Source organism: Gorilla gorilla, chromosome 19 (genome assembly GCF_029281585.2).
Source record: "Gorilla gorilla gorilla isolate KB3781 chromosome 19, NHGRI_mGorGor1-v2.1_pri, whole genome shotgun sequence".
NCBI classification, from domain to species: Eukaryota; Metazoa; Chordata; class Mammalia; order Primates; family Hominidae; genus Gorilla; species Gorilla gorilla.
The window spans coordinates 45,352,295-45,369,062 of record NC_073243.2 but is presented as its reverse complement, the minus strand read 5'-3'; the positions used below and the strand labels follow the sequence as shown (position 1 = coordinate 45,369,062).

Sequence of the window (16,768 nt, the reverse complement as noted above, 5' to 3'; positions counted from 1 at the left end):
GAAAGATTTATCGTCAAAAAAAAATCTAGTTTAGTATGTCTAGAATTGTGTTGTTTACTTTTTCTCTTTTTGCTTCCTCCCCTGCAATGCCTACAGGCTGATATGAGATCACTGGTACTGAGAGCCAAGTTTACAGTGAATATGGTCATGTTTAAACTTTTGCTATCTTTAATAAATGCTTGGTAACCTCAATATTAATGGTCTAACAATTAGCAATTCTAGACCTGTTGAAAAAGAGATGTTGTTGTCATATTTGAAAAAAAAGTGATTTGGGAATAAATAAGAAAAGAGCAGGAAGTTTTCATCTCCAAGTAATTATTCAGAAGAATGTTTTCAGTAGTATTTTATTTGCAGTGAGTGAAATCAGCATTCTCAGAGACTAGTGTTTGCAACTAGAAAACATGTCTTTCTCTGAACATGTCAGCATAATAAACAGCCAGGTGCTTTGTAGCTACTTCCCATTATATAGATAATGTTGATGTAGAGCAAGATTCAGTGAGTTCTATGTTTAAAATAAAGAGATTTCAGTTAATTTATTGCTTCTTTGAGAGCAATGTAAGAAATGTGTAAGGTATACTTGTCCTTTACCTATGAATCAAAACTAAGTGCCATGAGGAACAAGTAGAACGTCTTTTAAACTTACGGAAGTAAATGTTTGTTGAATAACTACCCAAGCAAGCCTACACAAAGAGGAGTTGGGGATAATCTGGTAATACTATTCCTACTTAAATAATGCCTATCATGACCATTTCACAATAACGTTTTGTTGAGTACAAGAAAATTTCTACAGAAAGACTCTTCAGGTTCTCCTTTTTTTATTTAAAAAAAAAAAAAAGACAGTTGAGGGTGTGGAGGTATGAATAACTACCAGATCGAATACATGGGAATAACCTTTTTTATTTGGACATTTCCCCTCATACTTGCTTTTAGAGAAAGAAATTCTTTCCTGTTTTAGGCCTCCAAGAGATAAACAGAGAAAGAAAATGGCTGTTCATAAGAAATCCATAATATGAACAAGTCAAACATAAATTCAGCTATCAGGAAGAGGATTGGCTTAAGGGGAGTGTTATTAGCATCACCATCCATCCTCATTAGTCCAAAAGCTTGCAGATCATTCTTTTTGGATGCAGATTTTGTGGGGTTTTTAAGATGACTACAAACTCCAATATTAATTATATTTTAAAGCAGATATCTCATTTTCTTTTGAAAAAGCAAATAGATGTCTTTTCATGGGCCAATTTTATCACTAGCACCTAATATCAATATCAATACTTATGGACAATTGTTTTTTAAAATACTTTTTTTAAATGGTAATACACTTATATTTTAATTGAAGCTTTAGTAGACTATATTTCAAATGTGAATAGTTTCCCTAGTTAGGAGAAATATTATACTGTAATTTACTGTAAAACTGATGGAGTCAGTTTTATTAAATTCCCTGAAAACAATTTTCTGTATTTATATTTTGAGAGTTGTTATTCCACTTCCATATTTGTCTTTAAGAAACTTAGTGTATGTGTGTGTGTGTGTGTGTGTGTGTGTATGTGTGTAGTTCCCAAATTTTAATCTAAACTTATAATAGTTTAGCCTTTCAACAAGTTTTTTTGTTTTTAGTTTTTAGTGGTGACATTTTGGAATAAGAAATTTGTGACTTATTGCTCTCTTTGTAAACATAATTTCACAAATAATTTAGGGACTTGGATCATTCAGGGATACCATGTTTATTGGAAGAAAAGATTATATTAAGTAGGTGGCAGTTTAAAGAGGTTGAAATTAAGTTAAAGGTAAGCATTTGGAAGAATATTTGGAAGCAGTAGAAATTGACTAACTTAGTTGTCTACACACAGCCATTTCTATAATAAATTCCATTTTTTTATAACTCTGAAAATCAATTCTGCATTAAATTTTACTATTTCGGTAAATGATCTTCATACAGTAACACTTTGTGATGGACCAGATGTTGCTAGCTTATGTAATTAACCCAGGTGAAAATATAACTTATGCTGTTGAAAAATCTATAAATGTATAAAAGCAATAAAGAATAGTAGTATTTTAGTAGCAAAGAGAAACGTGTAGGTTTACTGCATCTTCTAGCCCATTCTCCCTGAGAAGGTACCATATTGGAGATGTTATAAGCTCATGCTTGATTTAAGGTTTGAATAAGTTAACAGCTGGGCAATATGTTGTTTTAAAGAGTAAAGTCTAGGCAGCACCATTTATTATTAGTTTAAATTTCAGTATTCAATTTATTCATCACTGCCTAATAAAGACCCTACTTCCTTTTTCACCACTTTTACTCACTGACTGATGTTCTATCACTGTCTAAAAGAAGACAAAGACAGATGTCTCTGTGCGGGCAGAAGATGCTCAGTCAGGATAGCTGTGTGATGTCTACCAGGTTTAACAAATCTAGCAATACAAAGCATAAAAAAGTGGACTCCTGAAAAAGATCTACTGTTAAGTAATTCAAGAATCACACCCTCAAAGATCCTGTTTGTAGTTTTTGGTAACCTGGAGGGCATATTGAGTAGGCACCTATTCAACATAATGTCTAATTTGTTGACACTGAAAAAAGAGTTCAAGATTATACTCAATATATTTGTATAAATAAGGTAGCCTTATTAAACTACAAGAGGCCAGGAAAAAAGCAACCTAAAAATGGAAAGCCATTTAGTCAGGTCATATATATCAGAATAGTGGAAGATCAGATCAGAAGTCAGGGACAGATCCAAGTCTTCTGTTAAAAACTCATTGTTGGCCTCATGTTTTCTTCTGGATTTAATAAATGGTTATTAGAATTGTGATTGTGTTTTATATTATTTCAGTATCAGTTGCACTTTAAGGGAATAGCAGGAACTTCAACAAAGTTTAAAATTTCTGTCTATTAAAAGACACTGTTTTAAAAATGAATAGGAAGCCGGCCGGGCGTGGTGGCTCATGCCTGTAATCCCAGCACTTTGTGGGGCTGAGGCAGGTGGATCACGAGGTCAGGAGATCGAGACCATCCTGGCTAACACGGTGAAACCCCGTCTCTACTAAAAATACAAAAAAAAATTAGCAGGGCGTGGTGGCGGACGCCTGTAGTCCCAGCTACTCGGGAGGCTGAGGCAGGAGAATGGCATGAACCCGGGAGGCGGAGCTTGCAGTGAGCCGAGATCACCCCACTGCACTCCAGCCTGGGTGACAGAGTGAGACTCCGTCTCAAAAAATAATAATAATAATAATAATAATAATAGGAAGCCACAGATTCAGAGAAAATATTGACAATACATATATTTGATAAAAGATTTGTATCTAGAATCTTACCATTCAAAAATAAGACAATGTTTTAAGTGAACAAAATATTTGACCAGATATTCATGAGAAGACAAATTGGGGCCAATAAACACAGAGAAAATATTCAAATCATATTCAGGGCCTTACAAATTAAACCACTATGAGATAACACTCACTAGATTGACATTTAAAAAAAAAATGAAAAAACCAGATGTTAGCAAGGATGTAGGGAACCGGGACTGTCAAACACAAGTCACTGGTTGGAGTGTAAAATGTGACAAGCAATTTGACAGTCTCTATAAAGTTAAACATACATATTCTTCATGACCCCTCATGCCCAGATATTTATGATACCCAAGTTTTTATCAAAGATATGAAAACATTTGTTCACAAAAAGATCTGCACATGTGCATCATAGCAGTTCATAATAGCCAAACACTGGAAGCAACCCAAATTTACTTTAATAGGATAATAAGTAAACAATTGTTGGAAATGTTTATGGAATGTATTGGAAATGTTTATGGAGTACTAGTTAATAATAAAAAGATACAAACTACTGACACTACAGTAATTTCTGTGAATCTCAAAAATACTTTGTGTTGAGTGAAGAAGCCTGACATTAAAAAGAACATAGTGTATGATTCTATTTATTTGAATTGTTAGAAGTAGCAACTAATCTATGATGATAGAAAGCAGAACAGTGGTTGTGGTGGGAGGGGGTGGTGGCAGTGGCAGGGAGGAGGGATGTTAGAGATTATGTGGAAAGTGGTACAAAGGAACTTTATGAGATGACAAAAAAACATTCTAGGAGGTTGGGTTAGACAGGTGTATCCATCTGTCAAAACTTGTTGAACTATATACACTCGAGATAGTTGATTACACTATAACTAAATTATATCTCAAAGGAAAAAAAGTTTTAAAAATGTTTCAAAGACAGCAAAACCTGATTAGAATTCCAAAATATTGGAGAAGAAGAAACACTTCTAAATTCAATCTGTAAGGCAAGTATTACCCTGATACCAAAGCTAGGCAAACACAGTATAAGAATTCGTAGTAGAATGGCAAGTATGACTATAGTGATAGAAAGTAGATCTATCAGGAATGGTAGAGTGTTTTCAGCATATTACTAAAAACTAAAGAGATCATTTATATCAACGTTTGTCTAAGGAAGGTACTGTGTGTGCAGCAGCATTCTAGAAGCAGAATCAGATGATTTCTTAAGATCCTCTCGTATTCTTTCCTATTAGGATTCTATTATTATGAGTGCTTATTATGTCTCAGGGGCTGTACTGAATCCTGTATGTTCATTTTTTTCATTCTTAGACCATTTCCAGAGAACATGAAAGTTTAAAATGTGATTGCTCTTTTGAAATAGTAGTATCAACATTTTATTGTTGACAAAGTTAAAATATAACAATAGTAACAAGTGTTTATTTGGCCCATCCTTGTATACACTCTAATATGTTAACTCTTTAAACTTTCACAACAACCCTACAAGGTAGTTACTATGGTTAGGCCCATTTTTAAATTGAGGAGTCACAGTCACAAGCTAAAAAGTGCCAGAGCCAAAATTCCAGCCCTGGAGTTTCACTTCAGATAACCATGCATTTAACTGCTATGCCATTCTTACCCACCATTACATTCTTAACCTTAACAAGTCCTTACAATTTAATAATGTTATTTATTTGCTGATATTTAAATGAATTAAAATATTAATGGAAGAATTACAATATTTAATATGATACTAGATTTTTAAATATATTGAAAACCTCAATATGAATAAAATGCAAAAATTATTAGCATTTATAGTAAACAAAACACAAAACATCTCTATCTGTCTAAACAAAGCTTTTGTCTACCCAGACTGTTGGGGCTAAGTGCCTGTGTTACCCTATGAACTGCCCTTGGTTTGATTTCTAATCATACCACCATTGTGTGATAGATATCAAGATAAAGCTGAAATGCCAGGTCAGACTCCAGATTTTCTGGCTAGATTTTCAGTTTTACTTTTGGCTGTTTTGACCATGTTTTATGATGAGCACCTAGTCAACATAAGTAACTCATTAGGATCAGCTCTGCTTTTTAATGCTGTTGATATAACATCAGTCTTTCTGGCTTAAAATTTCTTATAAAATTTTTGAGTGAGTATTTTGCATATATAACTGTGTTTTAAAGTTATACTGTAAACACTTGTATTTCTTCATAACTTTAAGTACTTTGGTCCAACTCTTTATATGCAGTTTGAAATATTAATGAATTTCATCAAAATATATAATTAGTTGATAAACTGTGAGTGCTCTTGGTATGTTATCATCATACAAATAACTATACATTATAGTATAGTCCCGTTTCAGTTATCTGTTGCTGTGTAAAAATGACCTCAAACTCAGTAACTAAAACAAGCAGCTCATAATTTTTTTAGGTCAGGGATTTGGATAACGTACAAATTGGATGGTTCATAATGTTCTGCAATATCTGGGACCTTAGTTGGGGCTCCTCAAATGGTTAGGAGCTGCCTAGAATACTCCGTGGATGTTTCAACCCGTAGGGTCATATATCTCAAGCCTTGACTCTGCCTGTTGGACCAAATGCTTAGTTCTCCATGTGTGGCTTTTCTATGTGCTACCTTTGGTTTTTTCACAACATGGTGGTCTCGGTTTCTAAGAAGACATATTCCTAAAGTATCAGCTCTAATGTCCTAGCAGTTATCAAGCCTCTTCTTATTTTTTTTTTTTTTCACTCACCACCATACTAATAAGGATCAAGCCTCTTCTTGCATCAGAATTTTTTTGTGTGGCCAAATCAGATATATATATATATATATATATATATAACCAATCTTCTCTATTATAGAGTTATGTTTTTTCTTAGCAGGTATCTCATGGTCAGGCCCAGAGTCAATGTGGGAAGAGACTATACAAGGATATGAATCACTTGTACACTTATACTTATGTGTAAGTAATGGTTCACTGGAAACCACCAATGTACCAAAACAGTTGACTAAACATGCTTAGCACACTTCTGTGTTCATATCAGGTACTCTGTACTTAGTGATTGATTTAAAAATCAAGGACATTTTTGTATATGCTTTTTCTATTTATGTGAATTGTTACATTTTGCCACATTAACCTTTAATATATGAATAAAGTTAAAACAATGAAGAGACTTGAGTAAGTACTGTTTCTAATGGATATCCTAGAACTGAGGTCCTTCTATGTGCTTCCATTAACAGCAACGTAACACCAGGTCTCAACTGCCATTGTGCTGCCTTACATTATACTTCCATGTAATAGTTGCATTGCTATAGGAATATAGGTTACTAAACTATCATTCTCATTACTTTCCAAAGAAATGTTCAATATCATGCTATTTAAAGACTAAATATGATAACGATTTTAATACAGTGTCATTCTTCTAATGTTACATAGATACATGTATTTATCCTGTGCATCTTGGTATGAGGATTTAAAAATCCATTTTAGGGGAAAGTTTTGTGTGCAGAGCACAGAGCGCTAGATATCAAGTAGGTTTATGTAAATAGTGTATTGCTTCATGTTGTTGGTGCCATATAACAGAATCCTTTCTGCTAATTTATGTCACAAATGAATATATCAGAATGATATCAGCAAACCCACGGAATGTACGGGAAGGCTAAAGAGCCAGACTGAGTCAGGATGCAAGGCACTGCCTACCTGACAATGTAACTACTAGGAATCTGCCTCTGCAGTTGCTGACACAGCCACACTGCATATTTATGGACTCCATGCTACTATGGCCAGCGCAAATAATCTTTTATCTTATCAAAAATAATTTAGGCATATCAGGAAGTAAATATAATATACCCTTCCTCAAAAACAAACAAACAAAACCCTAGAAGAAAACACTCATATACTTATCACTTGGATTAAACAATGATTGATAGTTTGCTGTATTTGCATTAAAATACTTCAACACAGAAATAAATTACAGAAGTCATGTTTTACCACTAAAAATATGAATATGAATACCTTAAAATGGAAAAACTTATATAACCATACTAAAATTCATATATGTAATGAATTAATAATTCCCTAATAATCATCTAATACCCAGCCCATATTCAAATTTTCCCAAGTGTTTGCAAAATGTTTTTTATAGCTTGTCTGTATATGTCCAGATCCAGTCAAGGTTTACACGTTGAATTTTTTTTAGTCTCTTGAGTTTTGCTTTAGACCATTCAAGCTACTTTAACAAAATGCCATCAACTGGGTGGCTTATAAACAAGAAAAGAGAAATTTCTTTCTCTCAGTTCTTGAGGCTGAGAAGTCCAAGATCAAGGCATTAGCAGATTTGGTGTCTCGTGAGGGCCTATTTCCTGGTTCATAGATGGCCATCTTCTCATTGTGTCCTCATGTGGTGGACAGGATGAGAAACCTTTCTGGGATTTTTTATAAGAGCATTAAACCCATTTGTGAGGGCTTCACCCTCAGGACCTGCTCACCTTCCAAAGTCCCCACCTCCAAATACCATCACATTGGGAATTAAGTTTCAACATATGAATATGGGAAGGACAAAAATATTCAGTATCTCCTACCCTTTTAATTTTTCTCATACCTTTGACTTGATAAAGTTGGGCTAGTTGTCCTGTATAGAATGACTCACGTTCCGGACTTGTTAGATTTTTTTCTATGTAGCATCATGTAACTTGTTCCTCTATCATCTATATTTTCTGCTACCTATAAGTTAGATTTAAAAGCTTGGTTCAGATTAAACATTCTTGGGATGGGTGATACTGTGATGGGCGACACTGCTTACAGTGTTAAATTAAGGGTTTGTATGATGTCTACTTACCGCTCTCTTACTCAAGACTAATAAAATACATTCAGGTATTTTGTTTCTTTTCTCTCCTCCTCTATTCTCCCCTCCCCTGCCCTCCCCACCTTTCCTCTCCCCTACACCCTCCCTTTCCCTGTGCTCCTCCCATCCCCTCTCCTCCTCTCCCCTCCTCTTGTTCTTCTTTACAACAGGATATCACTCTGTTGCCCAAGCCAGAATGCAGTGGTGTGATCATAGCTCACTGGATTCTTGAACTCCTGGGCTCAAGTGATCCTCCCACGTCAGCCTCCCGAGTAGCTATTACTACAGGAACGCACCATCATGCCTTGCTACTTTTTAAATTTTTTGCCACTCCTCACTATGTTGCCCAGGCTGGTCTCGAACTCCTGGCTTCAAATGATCCTCCCACTTTGGCCTCCAAGAGTGCTGGGATTACAGGCATGAGACACTGCATTCAGCCCTTCTCTAATTTAGAGTTATGCTTTTCTTAGCAGATATTCTATAAAGTAATACTTTGATATCACATGAATATATAGTTTCCCATCAATCTTTTATGTAAAAATTTTGCCATCCATTGATGATTCTTGTCCTGAATCAGTTACTTCAGTAGGAGTTGCAAAATAATTATTTTCTGTCATTCCATTTATATTTATTATCTTGCATTCATCTATAAAGAAAAGCTTTCACTCATCAACTGAGGCTTTGATTATTTTGAGATATGCTTCCTGTAGAAAAGCCTGCATAATTCTTATTTTTTTATTACCAATTTTTTATAATAACAATTGTGATAGTCACCTCTAAGGGTGGCAAATGAGGTTTTCTTATTTGTATATCTGGCTTTATCTTTTATGAGTATTATTTATGCCTCGTGGATTTTTATATTTTCAATATGATTACATAAATGACAGCCATTATTCTTTTTGAAAGTCAAATCATCTCAACTTCGGCCTCTTTTACTTTTCCAATATTTCAAGATTTAGAGTCCTGGGCAAGAGCACCTCCTTGGCTCTGCCAAGGTCATGTGTGCATGCCCTGGCTGGCAAGTGAATAAGATAAGATCTTTCCAGGTCATGGGGTTCTGAAGTGGGTGGCAGTTCTGCCTTCAAACTACCTTGGGATTCTTTTAAAATACAAAGGCTATTTGGGTGCTGCTTGGCCCAAACAACGAATGCTCCCACTACAGTATTAGAGCCTCTGAATTTATATTTTCTAATATCTTCCTTTAGAGCCTGAAAAGTTAATTTCCCAGATGTCACCTACCCATATGTTAATATGTTTTATGGCATAATTAGTATTATTTGTTATAAATTTCTGAATTAGGATAAGTAGTATTTTTACTTATGTTGTTTTTAGTAGGTCTCAGGTATTGTGGATTAATCCTAATCCTTGGTTCACAATGCATTTCGTCACTAAGAAATACATTTTTAGAAAAATTTTAAATGACAAATAATAATTGTGTATACTTATGGAGTACAATGTGAGGTTTTAATATATGTATATATTGTGGTATGATTAAATCAAGCTAATTAACATATCCATCACCTCATATCCTTGTTTTATGGTGAGAACATTTGAAATTTACTCTCAGCAATTTTGACATATACAATGCATTATTATTAACCATGGTCATCATGTTGTGCAGTAGATCTCAAAAATGTATGCCTCCTATATAATTGAAATGTTGATCAAAGAGAAAAATGTTTAAGATTATTTTTGAAATAGTTATTCCACAAATATTTATTATGCATCAACTGTGTATCTGGTACAAAATACAGTGCAACATGCTAAGGGCATTAAAAAAAAAAAACTTGGGGTAACACCAAACATAGAAAAGTATTACTTTGTTTGGCTGAATAGACTACATTAACATTTTCAGTGAGACAGGATGTGGCCCTTGGTTGTTAAATATTCAGGGAATAAATAACCTTAGAAAGACTGTGATTTCATCAAACTCACACAAATAACTAGTGGAGTGAGCCCAAATGGCCCACTTCTCAGTCTTTTTCTAAGAATTGTGTGTTCAGTTTTGGAAGAATTATTTTGAAGTTCCATAGTAGAAGTTAGTTAGTATTCACCTATAAGTGTTCTGTGGTATAAATATATAAAGGGAAAGAAAGGATATTCATGATATAGCATAGGATTTGACATAATTTTGCCTAATTTATATAGATTGGTATGACATAAAGAAGGACTTTGGGAATGGATGTAATTGGAAACGGTGATGTCAAATAGGGGAATTTAAATGATTGGATCATTGGTTAATTTTGTTATTGGTATAAACTTGAGAGTAAATTTGCCTTATTTTTAGAGGAAAGATGGTTTAATTTTTGGTTTAAGGGCTAAATCTCTCAATTTTTTACTTTATAATGTTAAAGTTTTATTCATAAAGCTACGTATTACTGGTAATTATTCTGGGCTCTAACAGCCAACAAATGAGCAAAGAAGAGTCACGTTGGGCATATTTTTCAGGATGTGATGAATCTGTCTAGTCATATATATAAACATTATCTTCTTGAAATATTAATGTTAAAATAACAGTACATCTTGAATCATCTTTTAATGGCTCTGCTTATTTTGAAGTCTTCCAGCCACATCTGTCATATGCTGTGCCTTACAAGAAAATGAATCTGGTTTTAAAATGTTTAGGACTCAGAATAAGTCATTTTAACCAAAGCATATTAGAAAGCCTTAGTTAAAATAATTACAAATGTACATAACAGAGATTTTACAAGTCACTGGAACTTGAGACCCCGTCTGTCAAGGAGATTTTTTAATTAGAGGCTTGGTTTTCATATCTATAAAGCAGATGATAAGCCCATGACCTGCCCACTCTCTGAGACTCCAGTTAGATTATATGTGTACACATACTTTGCTGATATGACTTGAACGTATGATTCAGAAACCAAAGCTGGTGATTTTTCTCCCCAAATCATCACATTAACTTGTAGGACTCCCAGAAGTACAGTTCCCAATTGGTAATTGACAAGAGAGATCACTGGTTGATTCTTTTCTAAATATGGCATATAGTACCTAGCAGGAAAAAAATACCAGAAAAGTACTAGGCTATAAGAATAACTGTACTGATGACTTATGTTTTACCTAAGGCTTAAGACGTGACAAAGCAGTACACTGTACTTCTCTAGTTTCTTAGGGTAGAAGGTTATGTTATTGATTTAAAATCCTTCTTCTTTTTTAACATAGGCATTTACTTACAGGTATAAATTTCCCTCTAAGTATGTTTTAGCTGCATCCTGTAAGTTTTAGTATGTTGGGCTGTCATTTCATTCAACTCAGAGTACCTTGATTTCCCTGTGAGTTCTTCTTTGATCCATTGGTTGTTTAGGAATATGTTGTTAATTTCCACGTATTTGTGAATTTCCCAAATTTCTCTCTATTATTGACTTCTAATTTCATTCCATGTGGTTGAAGAACATCATATGATTTCAATGCTTTAAATATATTGAGGCTCATTTTATGTGTTAGAATATGGTCAATCTTGAGAGTGTTTCATATGCATTTGAGAAGAGTGTATATTCTGTTCTCATCGGATAAAGTGTTCTATAGATTAGAGCCCACACCTTTGATCACTCACTACAAGGTATGAGGAGGAATGTAGGAAAAATGTATGACACTTTTGCTTTGACATTTTCTACATGAATATGTATAAACATTTCACAGACCTGAGGATTATGGATAAATATAATTTAGCAGCTCCTAGCAAAAAGGGAAGCAATTTGGGTTAGTTTTAAGAATGTTCAAAAGAAAAGAGAATCAAGATTTGTTCAAACTCCCAACACCATTGTGGATATTCCTCCTTTTCACATACAAGAAAGCAACCTCAGGAAGTTTTGTATAAATTTTTCCAATGTCACACAGCTAGTGCGGTGTTGAGCCAGGACTTTAACCCATATTCTGGTTGCAAAGCTTATGATCTTCCCATGCAGGACTTAGAAATAGGAGGATATAACTGATGCTTGCTTTTGGTATTATTATATTATTGTTGGTTTTACTGTATATTGATATATTATAAAGTTTTATGATAGATATTACAGTGTGAATTTTTACTTTAACAAGAATAAGTTTCTATTTTATCGACACACTCTTCAAGTAGATGTTGAGATCTCCTAATAAAGCTGTCAGTGCTTCATTGTTAACTTATTCCTAACAACTAGCATAACGGAGCCAATCAGAATCTGAACCATGCGGTAAGACTGCAGTGAGTCTAAGTTTGTAGAGTAAGTCAGAGGTCCTGGCAAAGAAAGCCTTGTTAGGCATTAGGACAAGCCTCCTGTGAGTTATAAGGAATTGCCTTGCAAATTGTTGGAACATGAGAAAGTAATATCAGCCATGATATTCCAGCACTTTTTAAGAAGACCTGACCTCATGTGTGAAGTCTGAGCCATAGTCCACTGAAAGACATAGCAGACCCCACCTAGGGTACCTAAGCATAGTAAGAGTTGGAGGTTACTTTTAATTCACAACATTAGGGCTTGTCTCTAACACTAACATCTTTTTTCCCAGAGCTAGGAAGGCTCCTCAAAGGAAGAAGGGGAATACAACTTCAAGAGATAAATCCAGAACCCATTTGTTGTCAGTCTTTGTTGTGTTTGGGGGGGTTGTTGTTGTTGTTGTTGTTGTTGTTTACATTAGCTTTAGATACTGACATATCACATACCAGATTTCCTTTTGAACTACAATAGTATTGTGCTACAGATTCTGAATAAATGTAAAATCAGAGTGGAGTATCAGCCACAAAGCTAATAGCAATATATTGAAAATTCATCGAGAAATTGCCAAGATTCTAGAAGACTACATTCTTCACCCAGAACATACCATCCCCATCTAACCCACATATAAGAAAAGTCGTTCTGAAAACTCTATGCTAACTGCAACAATGAAAGAACATTTAGCTTATAAAGGGGCACCTGTGTTCCTCTGGCCCCTGGAAAATACCTGAGTTTGTTTATTATTGAATTTACCTGAAAGCAAAACTTTCTTAAGTATTTCCTAGTCGCCTCTTAAGTTTTTAGTGTTTCCAATGATAAATATTGAAGTTTGATCAAATGTAAAGTAACTAATTCTGTTCATCTCCTAAGTTTGTTTTCAAAGCTAAGAAAATATTAATAAAGTCTCAGACTTACATACGTAACATTGTTCTTGTACTATTGGTTCTCAAAGTGTTGTCCCCAAAGCAGCATTCTGTTTCTCAAGGTGTAGGCCCCACCCCAAACCCACAGAATCAGAAACTCTGGGAGTAAAGACCAGCAATCTGTGTTTTAACAAGCCTTCAGGTGATTCTGATATCAGCTAACGTTTTGGAATTACTGCTTAAACTATATTCCATTGAAACTGCTTTCAACCTGACCCTATTTTCTTAAGTGGTCTTCAAGTTCATATAGCCAATAAAACTTTTTTTTGTATTGAGTGTGAAATATATCAATTTTTGTTTCCTCAGGTTTACTTTTTGTAGTTCTAGTTGTCGTATAGCATGTTTCACGTAAGCTGAAGCGTTGCCTCATTGCCTTGCTGTTTCTTACCTTGTCGTCTTTGCATATACCCTTCCCTCTGTCAAATTTCCGCACCATTGCCTCTCTTCAATTTCCCACTTGTAAACATAACATCCCTTTCGAATTTGATGTGAGGATTCAATGAGAAGGTATATGTGGATGTACACATACTTGGAACAGGACTTGGAACATTTTTGGAATAGAGGAAAAGAAAGCCATGTGAAATTCTAATTAATTACTTTATCAATTATAATTTTTAATAAATTTACTTCATAAAAGAAAATTTTGGTTTATTCATAAAATTAAGGGCAAATACTGAAACTTGCCATGTATCTCATTTTGGTTTAATGAAGAACAGTAGAGGTATATGTAGGCCAGCTGTTCACCTTATTCTATAAAATGGTAGTTTTCATGCATGAAGCATGAATCAAACCTAAGTTAAGAACCCACATAAATATAAATAAAGCATCTTTTCTATTTGAGCTGAACTACTTTGGATTTCATATTAGCTAAATTAAAAATATGTTTTTATTAGGTGCAAGCAGTTTCCAAAGTGCTTTTCCTGGCTCACATCTTGTCCTTATTTTCTTGAAGGGTTGGTCTAGCACAGTTCAAGCAAGTTTTCTGGTCCTGTTTGTCTGCCAGGTGGTAACAGAGTAGGAAACCCACAGAGAGGTTAAGTCTATGAAGCCTTATGGAAAAGAAAAACTGACCTTTTCTACATCAGTGACCTAGGAATGAGTCAGCTCTTGCATCCAGTCACTAGTGACTCTGAGGATAAAGCTTATTTTCAGCTAAATGCCAATTAGGTTTTCAGAGGCAGAGAATGTGCAGATTCATGTAGAGCAAATCTTTAAGCCACTATAATATAGGTGAGAGTTTTTACAAAAGTCAAGAAACACAGATGATGACCCCTGCTGTGGCTTTGTGTCTATTGTATCCAAAAAGCTTTTATACCATATTATGTGTTTTATGTGTCTAGATGGCTAGAGAGGAAAGAAAACTCAGTTTGGGATTTTTTTTTCCCCTTAAAGTAGGAGCTTTCTTGTTACAGTTGGAAAAATACAAAAACTTCCCTTTTCTCTCCTTACTGATTCCTTGCCTCTGCCTATCGCCTGCCCCCATGGCTCTTAGGATGGGGAAAAACTAAAAAATGAGAGTGAAAAGGTATTAATTCTCCAAAAACACCCTTGTAGTGGCATAGTGGCCATATGCAAGAGCTGAATCATTCCCAGAACAGAAGCATATATCAGTGTAGTTCCCAAAATGTTTAATTTTGAGAGGTGATATCAAATTTGAGCAAAATGTTTTTGAGTGATTTGGACTTGCAGTTTTATTAAATTCATACAGCCAGTTTATTCCTCATCATGGTTAATAAAATTGCCATGGAAATATTAAGAAACCTTTTTAAAAGTCTCAATGCTGTCATTGTAGTTATAGATGTATTACTTAGTACAAATTGAAATATACCCTGTGGTAAAATTTATTCTGCAAAAATAAAAAATCAATGTTGCATAAGCATTCAAATATGTCACACTTTTTGTTCTTAATGTAATATAGTCACTCCAAAATATTTGAGATTTTGCATGAGATCATGGTAGAAATCAAAATGTTTTAACAAGTGGATTCTTAAATTGGTAAAAAAAAAAATACATGATCCATTAAGTGTCTTGAACACTGGAGTATTTTTATTTGATTAAATTTAACTTTACAATGATGATTTCTTTTAATTTTAGAAATGAGCACGGAAAGAATGATGAATCATAATGTCTACCAAATTTGTTCAAGGAAAATTATTTGAAATATTCCCCTCAAAAAAGAAACTTCTTTTTTTCTAAACAGAAATAAATTTTTCTTTATAACCAGAATTAATAGTTTATTAAATCATTAAGTCATGTGATATTGCATTCTACAGAGCTAGCCATTGTTTTCATTTTGGTAAACCACCTTGCAAATCTTTGTTTTTGTTTGGTGGCATGTACACATATATTCACAAACATACAATTTTATATAAACTGAATAATTATTTGCTTTTATTATATTTATAAACAGTGTTGTCATGAACACCCATTACATTCTTCTTTTGTGCTTGACAAGGAGCTTGAGCACTTTGGGATTCTTATGATAAATATATAGAATTGCTGAGTGGAAGGGTACACACATTTAGCAATGATACATTTTGCCAGTGCTTGAGAGAACTGAATTTTTTTTCATACCTTTAAAAAAATCCCATGATATTATAATAACAAAAAATTGCAGCTTTAGGCAATCTCAAAGAATGATTAGCACTACCAACAATTTAGTTTGGTTTAATGTATTTATTGAGTATTGAATGCTGATTTTATGTCAGATTTGGTGCTAATTATTGGAGTTGCAGAAGTGAAATGAATACAGTTTTATTGGACTACTGGAGATTACAAAGAAAATAAACAGGCTGCTAAAATACAATATGATAAGCTTGATGGTAAGGATAATATAGGGAGCTTGTGCATCAGTATTGAGAGTCCAGTAAAGTCTTTATGGAGAACATGGCATGGAAGCTATGATCTGAAGGATGACTATGAGTTATGAGCAGAAGGGAAGTGGAAGAGAGAGGAGTGTTTTAGGTCATGAGGAATAGATGTTAAAGATTATATTATACATTCTGAGAACTAACAGGATTTTAGGATGTGGGAATGCATGCAAAAAGTGAGGCAAGAGATAAAGATGGAGAATGAAGCAGAGCTGAGACCATGAAGAACCTTGCAGTCTTAAGGAGTTTGGACTTTGAGAATTAAGGGTCACTGTAGCATTGAAGTGATGAGATCAAATTTCAGCTTTAAAATATTGTTCTTGCTCTAGTTTGGGCAGGGACTTCCAGGCAAGCAAATCACAGAGCCCCAAGGCCAAAAAGATGTGATACACTTGATTTAGGCAGGCATCTGTACCAAAAGAGTCCAAGCCTATCAGTTAGACAAGGCAGTAAGAAAAGGCAAATTTTAAGGTCAGGTGAACAAAAGCACTGTTTATCTAATTGCTCTTCTGTCTTGAAAAAGCAAGCAAAATACTTCCTGGGAGACTTGGAAACTTCAACCCATGCAGTGAGGAAAGAGCCTGGATTTAGAATTTGAAAAATGCATCATAACAATAATATCATCATCAACATCATACTGTGTTGTTATTATCAGGAA

General features: G+C 34.3%; 1 protein-coding gene and 1 long non-coding RNA gene across 3 annotated transcripts in view; one reads left to right on the top strand and one right to left on the bottom strand.

The window, feature by feature from the left end:
- CWC27 (CWC27 spliceosome associated cyclophilin) overlaps positions 1-16,768 on the top strand; it is a 249,840-nt gene that overhangs the window by 86,685 nt on the left and 146,387 nt on the right. The window lies entirely within an intron of this gene.
- The window catches only part of LOC129528135 (uncharacterized), a 51,586-nt gene that overhangs the window by 22,779 nt on the left and 12,039 nt on the right, over positions 1-16,768 (bottom strand). The window contains exons 2-3 of one of the 2 annotated variants that reach the window (XR_008673363.2): positions 13,629-13,780; positions 7,870-7,991 (exon numbers count right to left, since the gene is read on the bottom strand). This is a non-coding gene — a long non-coding RNA (uncharacterized lncRNA). Of the gene's footprint in view, positions 1-7,857; positions 7,992-13,628; positions 13,781-16,768 lie in introns of those variants that run through there. The other variant, XR_008673364.1, reaches the window with a different exon arrangement.